At 39.2% G+C, this 16,520-nt stretch overlaps 1 non-coding gene across 1 annotated transcript; it reads left to right on the forward strand.

The window, feature by feature from the left end:
- Window positions 1-14,429: 14,429 nt before the first annotated feature.
- LOC125854010 (small nucleolar RNA R71) lies at window positions 14,430-14,536 on the forward strand. Its single transcript, XR_007445309.1, has one exon. It is a non-coding gene; the product is annotated as a small nucleolar RNA R71 (small nucleolar RNA).
- Window positions 14,537-16,520: the final 1,984 nt, after the last annotated feature.

Genomic DNA, 16,520 nt, shown 5'->3' on the forward strand with positions numbered 1-16,520 from the left:
CATGCATAATATCATATCTTTNATGGTATAAAATTTTAAGCTCGGTCAAAAATACGTGTCTACAGGCACGTAGTTTATGGGATAAGGAGATTGCTACTAGATACCCGGTCTCTACTAACGTGAGGGCTTCCATCTCAAGAGATTACTTCTAGAAAACTCGGCCTCTACTAACGTGAGGGCTTCCATCTCATATCAATATCCATTCGATGATAAGCATTGATTCCCACAGAGTTCATATTAAGTCTTGACTTAAATTCATATTCATGGAAGAATGTCTTGATACTCAATCCAACATAACTCATAAGATACCTCCTAGATCATGCGTGAGAATAATTTTTCACCATCCATGTCTTTATATAGATTCAATAGGTGACAAACCTTTCAACCTTAGAATCATCATATAGTGAGAAAACCTCTCACATCATATCATAATCATACATAAGTGTGTATATGAGAATAACCTTTCAACAACACAACAACTAGATTATGATCATATTCACTTTACTCTCAAACTGTTCTTAAAGCATATACTAAACTTCATAATTCATGCATAATATCATATCTTTCCTTCTCAAGGGTCAAAGCTCATATCAAATCAACACATCTAGAATGACTACATTAGACATGGATATAATCATAATTCAAGTAGTTCAAATACTACAAGCATAATCTCATACTTCACCTCCTTGAGGTTCAAACTTACTTTCAATCATCAAACTTAGGGTTCAACCACTAGACATGGATATCATCCTAACTCGTGTGATTCTATCTCTTCATGCATTCAAACATTCATAAGGTAGATTAGGTGGGTAAGGTCCTTCCACAACAATTTTATCTAATAGTCTACCATCATCATATAAGCTTCACTATCAAAGCCTTAGCATTAATAATTCAACATAGTAGATTTTACCCTTAAAGCCCCCTAGAAATCCTCATTCATACTACCAGCTTTAGAAATCATCATTCATACTACCAGCTTTACTCTCAAGCAATACTTCACATGGTCATCATATATGCCTAATTCTCAAGAAAATCTTGCCACATGTTTCATTCCTAAGCAATTCTAATCATCTATCATCATATAAACTCAATCTCAACACCACTAATCATGATTCATCATATAAGGCCTAATCTCATCAATTCATGTTTATAAGCTTTACTTTTAAGTAATTCATATCTGGGTGTTCTACTCTCAAGCAATTCATAAAGTAATTCATCAATCTTAGAAGATCACATCTAAGACCTTAATTTCCCTTTCATGGCATAAAACTAAACTATATCAATTTCACCCTAGAATCTTAGGTTAATCAAGAATACATGCATAATCATACTAAAAATAGGTAATTATATCATAAACAATTATAAATAACCACTATCTACTCAATTGGATCAACATACAACAACACCCACAATATAGGAAGAAACCCTAACTAGAATAACTAGAATTGGGGTTTATTGTCACAATTGGGGGAAACATGGGGCTTCATGGATGAAAGGAGTCTATGAATGAATAAGTCATCACACCTTGATTACAAATCCTAGCAAGCTTGAAACAATGGAGTCTTCACTTGACCTAGCTTGATCCTCTTCTACTTTTTTACTTTCTAGAGAGAGAATAATTGAGAGGGATTTGGGTTTCTTTTGGGGATCTAGAAATAATGATTTGGAATCGCTAAATTAAGGGTCTAAACTCTTTATATAGGTGGTCTAAACTAGGGTAAAACGACATCACTTAATACTTAATTAATTCCTGAAATTTCCCTTAATCCCCAACTTAATCGACTTACTGCCTCCCTTTGTCCCAACCATGAGACCACGTTGACAGGCTGAGGGTGGGACCACGATCCGTGCTGGTCATTCATAGTTTGGCTTTAGAGGGGTTGGAATGAGGGGCTTGACCTATGAAGCCAACCACGTGGTGTGGACCTATCCACGGGGAGTGGGTCCAGCCATAGTTGCTTCCTTAGACAGCTTCTTGGAGGAGCTCACCCACACTGCCCACCTACGAGGTGTGGCTCCCTCCACGGGGTGTGGGTGGATTCGTGGTCACTATTTTGGGAACTTTTCTAGGGGTCTTTCTCAAGGCCCCCTGGTTGGTCCATGAGGGTTGGGTACCTTGGCGTTCTAACACGAAAATCTCTATTTTAAGTACGGGGAGTTACGTTTATGACTCTAACCCTCATGCTAAGCTCTAGTTTAGACAACTAGTTGTACATGGTGTTACAATATCTCCCCCTTGGGAACATTCGTCCTCGAATGACGATCTAGACACCTTACGGAAGTGAAGACTCAAGACTAGCAGCCCATCATGCATGAAACATCAAAATAATGCACATCTCAAAGGAGGAAACTTCAACTCCATCTCAAACATACTCAATGCACCACAAGGAAGTAGGAATTACATCTAACAACCCAAAATGCATGGAATTTCAACATTTCTCATATTCATAAGAGGAACTACCTTCTCCAACTAAAAGCATGCTCAACACAACTTCGTGGAATCCTTATGCAACATATTTTCAAAAAGCACAACTAAAGCATGTTCAACAAGTCATCTCATGGGACTATCGACAATTCTTACTCAATGCACTTCAACATGAGGAAAACTAATCATGCAACTTTATTTTCTTTCAAAACATAAGTTTTCATGGACATGCATAACATAAGGAAATCATGGAAATATCTATAACACACATGACCTCACATAAAGCACAACCCATGAGGAACTCATCATCTCAAGGCTAAAGAAGGAATACAAGGAAAAGGATGAGGACATTGGGACATCTCATTGACCCTTTCCCTCCCAAGTAGCACCCTCAACTAAAACCCTTACTAAAATACCACTCAAGATCTTATATGAGCCAACAAAACCGTGACTAAACTTCCCAAACTCACTATACCTCTCAAGGTGAGAATTTCAAGCCAACCCATATCATGAACATCAAGAACACTCGACGACCTTGCTATCTAAGCACATCATCTCCCCCTTGGGAGTTAGCATAAACAAACTCTTCTAAGTATCATTTCTTTCAATTCTAAGGTCGGAGCAAGTCATCACTAAGCTTTCACATTCATCACACAAGACGATTCTAAATCATGGAGAATTACACTACTACCTTTTAGAGGAGTCTACTCATTCTACACACCTAGGTATTACTTAAACACCTTATTCATCAATTTTATCAACATACCTCAAAACTCATCATGACTAAGTCGGGTTCTAAACATAACAATAATGCAACCCATTCATACTAAAGACAACATCAAAGTTTATGATGTCAAGTCTATCAAGTCACAAAAGACAAGCAACACCAAAATCTAAATAAGCATAAAACACATACCGGAAGCAACATTTGGAGGACATGACAATCTCTCATCTTCAGGCCACTCTCACTACAACCATAACAACCCTCCATGCCGGCTAGGCATCTACCATAGTGCTTTCTTCCACACATAGTGCAACTAGGCTTAGGCAACAAAGATTTACTATTACTCCCTCTTTGAGGCTTAGGGTTAGATACCCTATCTTCACTAAATCTTGGGGGAAACCTAGAAGGACCCTGTCCGGAGAACCTTTCAAGAGGAGAATTATCATCATCAATCCTAAACCTCTCTTTCTCCCTCAACCTTCCTTCAAGTTTTTTTTCCTCAATTTGTTAAGCATAGATCATAAGGTGAGAAATATTCATATCATGATCAAGCATGACCGTACGACATTATTTCACTACTGCATCGGACACTCCTGACACAAACTTACACATCATCGACCTAGAGTCGAACTTCAAACATGGAGCATACCTAGACAATTGGGTGAACCTCAATGCATATTCCTTAACACTCATATTACCTAGACTAAGGTTAATGAACACAAGCACTAAATCTTCTCTTATATGTAAAGGGAAGAACATATCTAGAAAAGCACTCTTGAACTTCTCCCACTCTATGGAACCCTCTCCTACCGGCCTAGCCTCTTTCTATCGATCATACCATATTTGTGCAACATCCCTCAATTGGTAAGTGTCTAATTCTGCCTTATCTACCAGAGACAATAACATAAGTCATAAGTATAAGAGACTTCATCATAAGACATAGGCTATATAACATGATAGAAAAAAATCATAACTTATGAGCATAAGAGATAACATCATAATCATAGGCTTAATCAATGTATCTAGTTTAACATAACATAAGAGAAACACTTCATAAGCCGTGATGCTTATCGTGACCAACGACACTAACCTACAGTACAAGTGTCTACGATCGTCGATAGTATAGTAACCCAACCAAGGGTTGGGGTCGTGTCCCAAGGGAGTGGTTTTGAGAATTTGTAGAAAAATAAAATTTAGTTCTAACTAGTTGTAGCTAAAGACATTAACGATTAAAAACATTGTAAATTAAAAGGGGTGACACAAAGGCGACAAATATCAAATGGGGGTTTTGTCACAAGTAGTAAAAAAACAACAAATATAGTAAGAAGATCAAGTATGGGGACAAGTTCTTGGGGTATGACCGTAATACAAGTTGAGATAAATCGTTGGGTACATGGTTTCAATAGGAAATTTGCAAAATAATAGTGACTAGGCTAAGCTTTAGATGGAAATAAGTTCCCTCTCGGGCAACTTACCCCGTTTCAAATGCGTTCATCTCGGACACCCATTTGCCGCATGAAGGCCAACCTACGCCTTACCACACTCACTCTCTTGAGCTGAGTGTTAGGATATGGGACTAGGGCTCACCCTCTCGGGCTGAACCTCATGTTGACCCACTCCTTAGGCCATCAGTCTAGCGGTCTTGGTTTCGCGACCTCCCTCTCGAGTAAGCCGAAAACACATGAATGGTTTTGTATTTGCAACTACAAACCCATTAAATTAAACCACAACCACTAGGTGAAATCACTATTAAAATACATCTATCTTATCAGCAAGCAATACCCAACAACAATATCAATACATATTTGCTAAATCACACCCCAAGAATGGGGGTGTTTAGCCACACATCAAGAAATAACAAAATACACCTGAAATGATACTAAAATCAAATGGGTATAAGGAATTAAACCTTGATTTAAGCAAAGGAAGAAGAATGGAGAAGACCCACTTCCAACTTGGGGAAGATGAAATCCTTCTTTCTTCAAGTCTCCCAAAAACCCTCTCCAAACTTGAGAGAAAATATCACAAAAAGTACTATTCTATTCTAGAAATTAAAATAAATGTTCGACTCTTCAAAAATTAATAGCAAGTTTATTATTTCTAGACTTCAGAAAATACTACTGGCGGATCTTTCGACGAGGTTAGTCGAAATCGCCGATTAACTCGACGATTCGCCCTTTGGTGTAGTTCGTCGCCGTCTTGCACTAGCCTTCAGCATCGTCGTGCTCTGTGTCATTGGGCGACCTAGTACTGCTTCGTGGAATTATTCGGCCAAACGCCGACTGCTCCTTTCATCACCTTTTTGATCCTGCTCCTTCAAGGCTTCGCGTGCTGGAACAAAGGGCAGAGTGCGTCCCTTCGGTGAATCGCCAACCGTGCTTAGCGATGCGCAGGCCTCAGCTTCTTCGTTCTTTTCAGCCTTTTTATTCCTTTTTGTGTCTAAGTGTTCATGCTTCAACTAAAATTTCAAATACCTGAAACTTACGAGTTTTCATCAGATATTGAGACAAAATAAGCATTTGAGGACACTATTTCTATAAAAATAAAGCCCTAAATGAGTCCAATTTGTGGACTCATCAAACCACCGCAAGGAAAGCTTAGGTAATGCATAGATAAGACCCCATAATCTCACCCATACTAAGCAAGTCACTTTTGGTCCTCATTCATAATTATTACCTTTTTAATCTCATCTTTAGCTTATTTGTCAAGGGAACATTCACTTTTAGTCACACATATATTGGAAGGGCCTCTCAAGCTACAATCCAAACTAAGCATACATCGTAAGCATAAGTCATAAGCATATTCATTACGTAGATCATCATAATATAAGGGGAACACTATTATAAATACCCTCAAAGAATACTTGTGCAATGCATGAATAAGACCCCATAATCCCACCCATGCTAAATAAAGCTTCTTAAGTAACCATAGTTCATAATTCATATTCTTGTGTGAGAATAAGCCTTAGACGACATAGACCATGTGAACTTAGCATGGAATCTGGTGTCTACCCCACACCGAAAAGGGGTTTCTCTACTTGCCTAAGGTAGAACCATACTCCTAGCTTCAGTGGATCTATTTAGCTAAGTAACCCACGAGGGTGATTTAACGTTTCAAGTACACCTCATCCAATTCTAGGTATTCAACGATCATAAACTAGTATAAAACCCAACTAAATGAGTTGGGGTTGATCCACATAGAGTAGTTCTATTTTGAGTTCGACTATGAAGTTATAACGATGAATTTTATAGTTGAATGAATAAAAGTTTTAGGAAATGAAGAACCAAACTCGAAGATGTAATCACGAATCCAAACGAGCAGTGTTTGGTCTTCAAAAATACTTCAACAATTAACAAGGAAAAATCAAATAGGGAGACAATGTTTGGGGGGTTGACTAAACAACTGCGAAGATTAACTCAATGGGTGCAAATCACTACCAACAATGTTAATTCGTCATGGGTAGAATGGACTGTAGGTAAGGCACTTTTCTCTCGAATAATTGCCTTATTTCCACTGAGTTCTTTCGAACCTCAACGCATTCCACAAGAAGACCAGCCCACAATCTTATCAAATCTACTCTCTCGAGCTAAATACAAAGGATGATTCTTGATTTTCAGTTTCTCAAGTTGAAACCGTCATGCCCCACTAGCTATGGATACCGAGTTACTACTTTAGCTCTACATTTCTCTCTCAAGCAAGCACAAAACCCTGAGGTATATTGCACTAGACATACACAATAAGAGTTAAACCACAGTAATAACTCAGACCCACTTCAAATTAACACCAAAAATTGATAATTACTAACACCCATTAAGTCAAATGCAACAATTGGTCACACTGTCAAACCCCCAAGATTGGGGTTTTAGCCAATCATCATAAAAAGATGAAATTTGATACCTACCACATGTTCCATAGCTGGGTATGTGAGAATCGAAAGTCTAAACTGAATAATGTCTTCTCTATTACAATACCCAATTGAAAACCTTGCTAAAATAAATCAAAAATCAACAATACCAGTGTTTTTGCGCCCTATCTTTTGTTTCTCACAATTTATGAATGCTTTCTCTCTCCTCCAAAAATCACTTTATACTAATCTGAGGTGTGGCTTTTTGAGGCCAATNCCTTCGGGTTCCCCATTCGCCGGTCACGTCTAGGCCCTAGGATTGGGTCGTGACAGTGACTCATCGATCGTCCTTTCCTCTCGCCCTCTTTCTTCACCTTTTCATCGTTTAAGCACTGTAACTTTAGGCGATCTAAATCGAGATCACCAATCATTTCCGCGATGTGCCCTTTGATATTTTAGCTCTCCAATTTGAGTTAAACTTGTCTTTACTCACAACCTTCGGTGACATGGTCATCCTTCGCCGATGTAGTAGGTGAGTCACCGATAGGGACTGCAGTTCATCTAAGTTCATCCCATTACAGGCTCAGTGTTCTGTAACTTTGGGCGATCAAGGAGTGACTTGGTGATTCATCGAGTTCTTTTGGTGATCGTCACGCTTGTCCTTCTCTCTCTTTTTTAGCTTGTGTTGTCCTTTCTGCCTATTAACGTCCTAGTTTTGTTCCTCAACCCATATACCTGAAATTCAAGGATTTTTCATCAGTTCGCGGCCCAAATTTAGCATTTGAGGACACTAAACCTATGTAAACCAAGCCCTAAATGAGTCCAAATCTCGGACTCATCAACATCCCAAACTTAAACTTTTTCTTGTCCTCAAGTAAAACTCAAGTTCAACAGTTCAAAAAGGATGTATCAAATAGTGCTACAAAAGACTCAATCATGAATGCACACAACAAGACTCAACTTACTCATGCAAGGATCAATTGTGCACTCAAAGATTCAAGTTGTGACTCACCATTATCAAAGATGCTCAAGTTCACAATACTTGATTCAAATGCAATTTCAAGTTTAACAAAGGTACTCAAATGCCCTCACAACAAAGATGATTCCATATTCACACACTATTATTCAACGATTTATACATCTGGAATCACATACAACTCTCACATTCACAAAGATGAACACATACGTGACTTCACCCATAGGTTTGCCCTTATTTTCCAATCAACATTTGTTTCAGCTCACTCAAGATCACAAAGGTCTTTCAAGGCTTGTAACGGGGCTGAGTATAAAGGTATGATCATTTAGGCTCAGTGGCTGCTACTCTTATGAAATGTGATCTAAACATCACTTTCTTCCTTTCCTTCAACATTTGAATCATGCTCAACATTCACCCCATTATTCAACTTCCAATGGAATACCAGACACCCAATTTCTTTTGCAACTTTTTCATTCTTTTTATTTTTCTTTCTTCTTTCTTTCTCTTTTTTTTATATAAAGGGGTTCCATCTTTTTCAAGGCCATTACTAGAAGGGGGAAATTTCACATTCTTGATTCACCTTTTCTTTTCACCACACCCCCAACTTAGGCTTTTCACCTAAGTTGGCTATTTAAACAAACCACACTTCATGAGGATTATGGATGCATGGATAAAGAGGGGTCACAATATCATCAAGCTTCTTCCAAGAAAAGGATAAGGCTCAAAGGGGTTCAAGCAAAGTTCAATCATCTCACAAGGTTGGCCACAAAAAACGTATATTGTCAAATTGTTTCACTCTTCAAAATTGTTGCCTAAGATCATTTCAAAAGTTTGCATCACTTAGTCAACCAGACAAACGGGGAAAATTCTAGGTGTCATCACATATGGTTCAAGGTAAACTCATCACACAAGGCATTAGCACCAATATCAAACGAGACTCATTCGTGCTAGTGTGCAATGCTCATCACAAGAGACTTTATTTGATAACCGGCTAGTCACAAGGAGATGCAAAAAGTCCACATATTCTCTATTCAACTTCATTTACCCTCATCCTAGCTGCGTATGCATTTCCTTCAATTAACAGCACTATTCAAGTCATCGATATTGATCATAACTGATACTTAAATAACTTTCAAGAGAACAAATAACTCAATAGCCAAACACCTACCAACCCCACCAAAAGCATCCAACATTATCCCTAATGTGAATAGAGAACAAACAATAACAAAAACAAAGGTAAACTACTGGCACTGAAACACGCAGAGTAGGGTGACAAGGAATCTTCACTAGGCGCCCATTTGGCGAAAACTTGTTGGAGTCACTGAATTGCTTGGCGATTCGCCCAATGGTCTGGAGTTCGTCGAAGTTTCCAATGTGCAACCAGTCCATGCAGGGCCAAGATGGCAGATAAGAGAGTGTTCGCCAAATACATCGGCGCATCACCTAAAGGACTTGAAACCTCGCCAAATGATCCAAGAGGCTGGACTGTCAAAGCTAATGCAAAAAGGCGTTGAAAGTTGGGTCGCCTAATTAACTCGGCGAGTAACTGAGTGATACAAGCTTTCTGCCTAATGTTCCATTGTCTCGGCCCATTGTTGGCACCAGAAATGTGAACAAATGTGTAATCGTCGAAATGGGTTGGCGACTCACCGATGGAGTCTTTTCTCACTACATCGCCTACACCTGCGCATTCAGCACACATTATTCAAAACACGACATAGGTTGCACCCCAAGAAGTGCCTTATTTAACGTCATGGCACGACGAGGAAATGCTCTCAAGAATCTTCCAGATACACCACTTCAATCACAGAAATTTCATGGCATTCTCCAAAGTATAGTTGCAAGCGTTGCCCATTCACTTTGAAGGCGGGCCCTTCTTTACCTTCGACTTCAATTGCTCCATTAGTGATCACCCGTGTTACTCGAAATGGGCCTGACCATTTGGATTTGAGCTTTTCTGGAAATATTCTTAGTCGAGAATTATACAACAACACCCACTCTCCAACTCGGAATTCTCTCCTAAGGATTCAAGAATCATGCCACTTCTTCATCTTTTCCTTGTAGAGGGTTAAACTTTCATAGGCCCTAAACCTGAATTCATCCAATTCATTGAGTTGATCTATTCTTCCTTTTGAAGTTCTTTCCCAGTCCAGATTCAGAGCTTTAAAGCCCATAATGTTTTGTATTCTAATTCAACCGGTAAATGGCAAGATTTTCCGAAGACTAGTTGATATCGAGACATACCGATTGGTGTCTTGTAGGCAGTGCAATATGCCCACAGAGTATCATCTAACTTTCGAAACTAATTAGTCATATTTGCATTTACAGTCTTAGCTAAGATATTTTTAATCTCCCGATTTGAAACTTCTACTTGGCCACTCGTTTGAGAGTTATATGGTGTTGTCACTTTATGCCTCACCCCATATTTGCTCAATGCGGACGCAAAAAGCCTATTGCAAAAATGAGATCCGCCATCAGTAATAATAACCCGACGAGTGCCGAGCCTAACAAATATGTAGCATTTTAGGAATTGAACGACACTTCTCCCTTCATTGTTTGGTAGTGCCACAACTTCCACCCATTTGGAAACATAGTCTACTGCCACCAAAATGTACCTATTACCAAACGAACTCACAAATGGACCCATGAAATCTATTCCCCAAACATGAAATAGTTCAACTTCCAAAATAGGTTTCAGAGGAAGCTCATGTCTTCTGGATACTCCACCATTTCTTTGACATTGTGTACATTTCTTAACAAATACATCGGCATCTTTGTAAAGGGATGGCCAGTAGTAACCACTTTGGAGGATTTTAGTAGTTGTCACTCCCCCATGATGACCCCCAACCGGTGAAGAATGACAAGCATGGAAAATTGTGTTGAATTCCTCTTCTGGTACACATCTCCGAATGATATAGTCTGCACACTCTTTGAATAAGTACGGTTCATCCCAAAAGTATTTCTTGAATCGAACAAAAACCTTTTTTGTTGATAGAAGTTTAGTTATTCCGGTATCAGCCCACACACTATATAGTTAGCAAAATCATCATACCAAAGAATTTTTTGTAGAGTCACCGTGAATATATGTTCATCGGGAAAGGCATCATTTATGTCTACTTCCAGCTCGTCATTTTCCTTTCCTTCTAATCTTGATAAGTGGTCAGCCACCTAATTTTCACAACCTCTTCTATCTTTGACTTCAAAGTAAATTCTTGCAACAATAGTACCCACCTTATCAATCTAGGCTTGGCATCCTTCTTTTCCATCAAATAACACAGAGCAGCATGATCAGTGTGAACAACCACATTAGTTCCTAGCAAGTATGCCCAAAATTTCTCAAATTCATATACCACAACAAGTAATTCCTATTTTGTAATTGTGTAGTTACGTTGAGCACCATTCAGAGTTTTGCTTGCGTAGTAAATGGGGTGAAATAGTTTGTTGCATTTTTGACCCAACACGACACCTAATACCGTGCCACTTACATCACACATCACTTTGAAGGGTTCTGACCAATTGAGACTAATGATAATCGAGGTGGAGATCAAGTTTTCTTTCATACACTTGAAGGCCACCATACACGCATCATCAAAGTTGAATTACACCTCCTTCTCCAAAAGTTTGCATAAAGGGTGTGCAATTTTTGAGAAATCTTTGATGAACCTCCGGTAAATGCCCCAAGAAACTACAAATACCCTTCACCGAAATTGGTGGTGGTAACTTCTCAATCACTTCAATCTTTTCTTTATCAACCTCCAGCCCTTGTTGTGACACTTTGTGACCAAGAACTATACCTTCCCTTACCATAAAGTGGCATTTATCCTAACTTAGGACCAAAATTGTCTCCACACATCTTTGAAGAACATGTCCCAAGTGTGCTAAACATGCTTCAAAAGTATCACCCACAACCGAGAGGTCATCCATGAAGACTTCCATTGAATCTTCCACCATGTTAGTAAAAATAGATAGCATGCAACTTTGAAACGTTGCCGGAGCATTACATAACCCGAACGGCATCAGTTTGAAAGTAAAAGTTCCATATGGGCAGGTAAAGATGATTTTCTCTTGGTCTTCTAGAGCAATGGATATTTGATTATAATCGGAGTACCCATACAAAAAGCAATATCATCCTCTTTCTGAAAGTTAATCAAGCATTTGATCTATGAAAGGCATAGGAAAGTAATCTTTTTCATTTCACGAGTTTAACTTTCGGTAATCCATGCATACTCGCCATCCGATTACCAGTCTCATAGACACAAGCTCCCCCTTTTCATTTGGGACTGCTGTGATGCCTCCCTTTTTCGGAACGTATTGTACCGGACTTACCCACTTGCTATCCGCAATAGGGTAGATCACACCTGCATCCAACCACTTTATTATCTCCTTTTTTACCACCTCTTGCATTGGTGGGTTCAATCTCCTCTTAAGTTCAACACTCGGTTTACATTCACTATCAAGCTGAATTTTGTGAGTGCAAATGCCAAGAGGAATGCCCACTATGTCTGCAAAAGTCCAACCTATATCTTTGATATGTCTTCTCTCAAGAAGCAATTTTACTTTCCATTCAATCGAAGCAGTTGCAATGATTACAGGTAAGGTGTTATTTACCCCTAAAAAAGCATATCGGAGATGGGAAGGAAGCACTTTTAACTCAAGCTTCAATGGGTCCTTCGTTGATGGCTTTGTGGGAAGACTTTCTCAAATTTTTAGACCAATGTCCAGCTTCAATGGAGTCTTTGAATATTCCCCCAAACCCAAAAGAGCAGCCACTACCTCTTAGTAGACTTGATCTTCGAGCTCATCATAGTTAGCAAGCACGGCCTTAAGTGGTTCACTCATACACATTAAATGGCTCACACTAGCCACTGCCTCATCAATAACATCAATAGCAGAGACCATGCGAATATCGATTGGGTGCTTCATTGACTTAGACACATTAAAGGTTACTTCATCTTCGTTCACCCGAAACTTTCAATTCCCCACTTTAAACATCCACCAATGCTCTCCCGGTTGCCAAGAATGGTCTTCCCAAAATAATGGGAATTTCAACATCGATCTCGCAATCGAGAATGACAAAATCACCTGGGAAAATGAATCAGTCAACCTTTACCAAGATGTCATATGGTATCCCCACAGGGTGTTTAATTGATCGGCCTTCCATCAAGAGTCTCATTGTTGTGGATTTCGGTTCACCCAACCCAAATTGTGTATGGCGTTAAGTTGATACTTGATCCTAAATCACATAGGGCCTTGGCAAATTGGAGCATGCCGATGGTGCAAGGGATGGTGAAAGGTTTGGGATCTTCTTTCTTTTTTATCATCTCATTAGTCATAATTACGCTACAACTATGAGAAACTTCGATTGTTTCAAAGTCCAAGCTTCTTTTTTTGTGACTAACTCCTTCATAAACTTGGCATAACCCGGCATCTCCAACAATGCTTCCACTAGAGGGAGATTAATCGATAAGGTCTTGAACACCGATAAAAACTTCTTGAACTTCTCATCCTCGTTCTTCTTTTTAAGGCGTTGGGGAAATGGAGGTATTTTAGGTAGAGGTCGCACCATTTTTTAGATTGGATTGTTCTATTCCACATCTTTTTATGACCATTTGGCAATGCTTTGTTGGATGAGTATTTCTTCTTCCTCAATACCTTTTTCGTCTTCATGAGCTTGAGCTTTATCATTGTCTATCACATCACCTACCGCTACCTTTCCATTACGCGTAACCACAGCTGGCCCTCTATTACCATTTTTCCTCGTCATATTTGGTTCCAATTGTGATGAAAGTAAACTCAAGTGACCTTCAAGAAACTTGATTGCATCTGCAGGAGAGTTCACTCTATTGTTCAATAACAAAAAATCAACTTTCATCCCTTTTAAAAAATCATCCGAACCTTCAACTTTGTTAAGGATGCGCGACAACAAATCGTCAACTCGGGGACTACTTACACTCGCTTTCGACTTTGGGCTCTCACTCCATTGAGTGTGGTCTTCTTCATGATCATCCTCTCTTCTCCAATAATCACTTTGCTCAGCCCATTCTTGATAGTATCTTCTTTGCTCTTCTTCTTTGTGATAGTTCCAACTTTGACTCCCACCCCGCTGTAAATATCATGGGTGGAAACCCTCAGTATATCTATTGGTATTTCAACCTTGATTCTCCCCTGGCTTTGAATACCCCGAGGAAGAACCCTCCTCAACTCTAAACACTCCACCTGTTCCCTTGGGCTTTTTTACATTCTCTAACATCTTCTTGATATTCTCATCCCTCTCTCTTTCCTTATCAAGTTGCTCTTGAGTCATTCTAAAACAAAAAGGCGAAACTTGATCTTCTTGAGTGTACCAAACTTGATTTATTTTCGTCATGTCATCAAAAAGAAATGAAGCCACCTCAAATAATTGCAAAATTATTCCCCCTCAAACCAATTGATCAGCCACTCCTTTAGAAAATCTTTTGGTAGTCCGTGAGTCGGGCATTGAAGTAGGAGTTTCTTAAACCTCAACCACGTTTCATGGATGGGTTCACCCTCCAATCGCTTAAAACCTTGAATGTTATCTCTGAGTTTTATCATCCTCGACGGAGAAAAGAACCTCGTATTGAATGTCGTGGTAAGCTCATCCCACGATGTGATAGAATTCTTTGGTAACTCAACCAACCATTTTCTAGCTTCCCCCTTCAGAGATAGTGGAAATAACCTGAGCCGGATTGATTCTTGCAACACATTCTTGAATGAAAACAGGCTGCAAACATCTATAAAATTTCTCACATGCTCATGTGGGTCTTCATGAGTCAACCCTCCATAGATTCCTTTCATTAAGAGGAGATGAAGAGTTGTGCTCGAGACATCAAATATAGCATCCTTTTCCGCTAACGGTAGGCAAATTGTACCAATTCCCCCAAATTTGATTGGGTTATGCACATTATTAACATAATCAACATCATCTCGGTGACCTGCTTCGCTACCATTCATCTTCGTCTCACTCATTCTCCCTTCTGCACAATTTAACTCAACGGGTGCAAATCACTACCAACAATGTTAATTCATCATGGGTAGAATGGACTGTAGGTAAGGCACTTTTCTCTCGAACAATTGCCTTATTTCCACTAAGTACTTTTGAACCTCAATGCATTCCACAAGAAGACCAGCCCACAATCTTATCAAATCTACTCTCTCGAGCTAGATACAAAGGATGAGTCTTGATTTTCACTTTCTCAAGATGAAACCGTCATGACCCACTAGCTATGGATACTGAGTTACTACCTTAGCTCTACACTTCTCTCTCAGGCAAGCACAAAACCCTGAGGTATATTGCACTAAACATACAATATGGAAGTTAAACCACCATAATAACTCATACCCATTTCAAATTAACACCAAAAATTGATAATTACTAACACCCATTAAGTCAAATGTAACAATTGGTTACATTGTCAAACCCCCAAGATTAGGGTTTTAGCCAATCATCGTAAAAAGATGAAATTTAATACCTACCACATGTTCCACAGCTGGGTATGTGAGAATCGAAAGTCTAAAATGAATAATATCTTCTCTATTACAATACCCAATTGAAAACCTTACTAAAATGAATCAAAAATCAACAATAGCAGTATTTTTGCTCTCTATCTTTTGTTCCTCACAATTTCTGAATGCTTTCTCTCTCCTTCAAAAATCACTTTATACTAATCTGAGGTGTGGCTTTTTTAGGCCAATCGGCAAGGAAAGTCAGGCTTCGCCGACCATTCGGTGACTCGCCGATTATCCTTTGTTTTTGCCTTCTTAATTCTCCTTTCCATCGTTCAAGCACTGTAACTTTAGGCGATTTAAATCGAGATCGTCGATTATTTACGCGATGCGCCCTTTGATCTTTTAACTCACCAATTTGAGTTCAACTTGGCTTCACTCACTACCTTCGGTAATATGGTCATCCTTCGTCGATGCAGTCGGCGAGTCACTGATAGGGAATACACTACACCTAAGTTCATCCCATTTTAGACTCAGTGTTCTGTAACTTTGGGCGATCAAGGAGTGACTTGGCGATCCGCCGAGTTCTCTTGGCGATCGTCAAGCTTGCTTTTCTCTCTCTTTTTCAGCTTGTGTTGTTCTTTTTGCCTATTAACGTCCTAGCTTCATTCCTCAACCCATATACCTGAAATTCAAGGATTTTTCATTAGTTTGTGGCATAAATTTAGCAATTGAGGACACTAAACCTATGTAAACCAATCCCTAAATGAGTCCAAATCTCCGACTCATCAGGGGTCTTGTAGTTTATGGGATAAGGAGATTGCTACTAGATACCTAGCTGCAACTAACGTGAGGGAATCCATCTCAAGATATTACTTATAGAAAACTAGACCTCTACTAACATGAGGACTTTCACCTCATATCAATATCCACTCGGTGCTAAGCATTAATTTCCAAGGAGTTCATATTAAGTATTGACTTAAATTCATATTCATAGAAGAATGTCTTGACACTCAATCCAACATAACTCATAATATAGCTCCTAGATCATGCGTGAGAATATCCTTTCACCGTCCATGTCTTCATA

Source organism: Solanum stenotomum, chromosome 1 (genome assembly GCF_019186545.1).
Source record: "Solanum stenotomum isolate F172 chromosome 1, ASM1918654v1, whole genome shotgun sequence".
Lineage (NCBI taxonomy): Eukaryota > Viridiplantae > Streptophyta > Magnoliopsida > Solanales > Solanaceae > Solanum > Solanum stenotomum.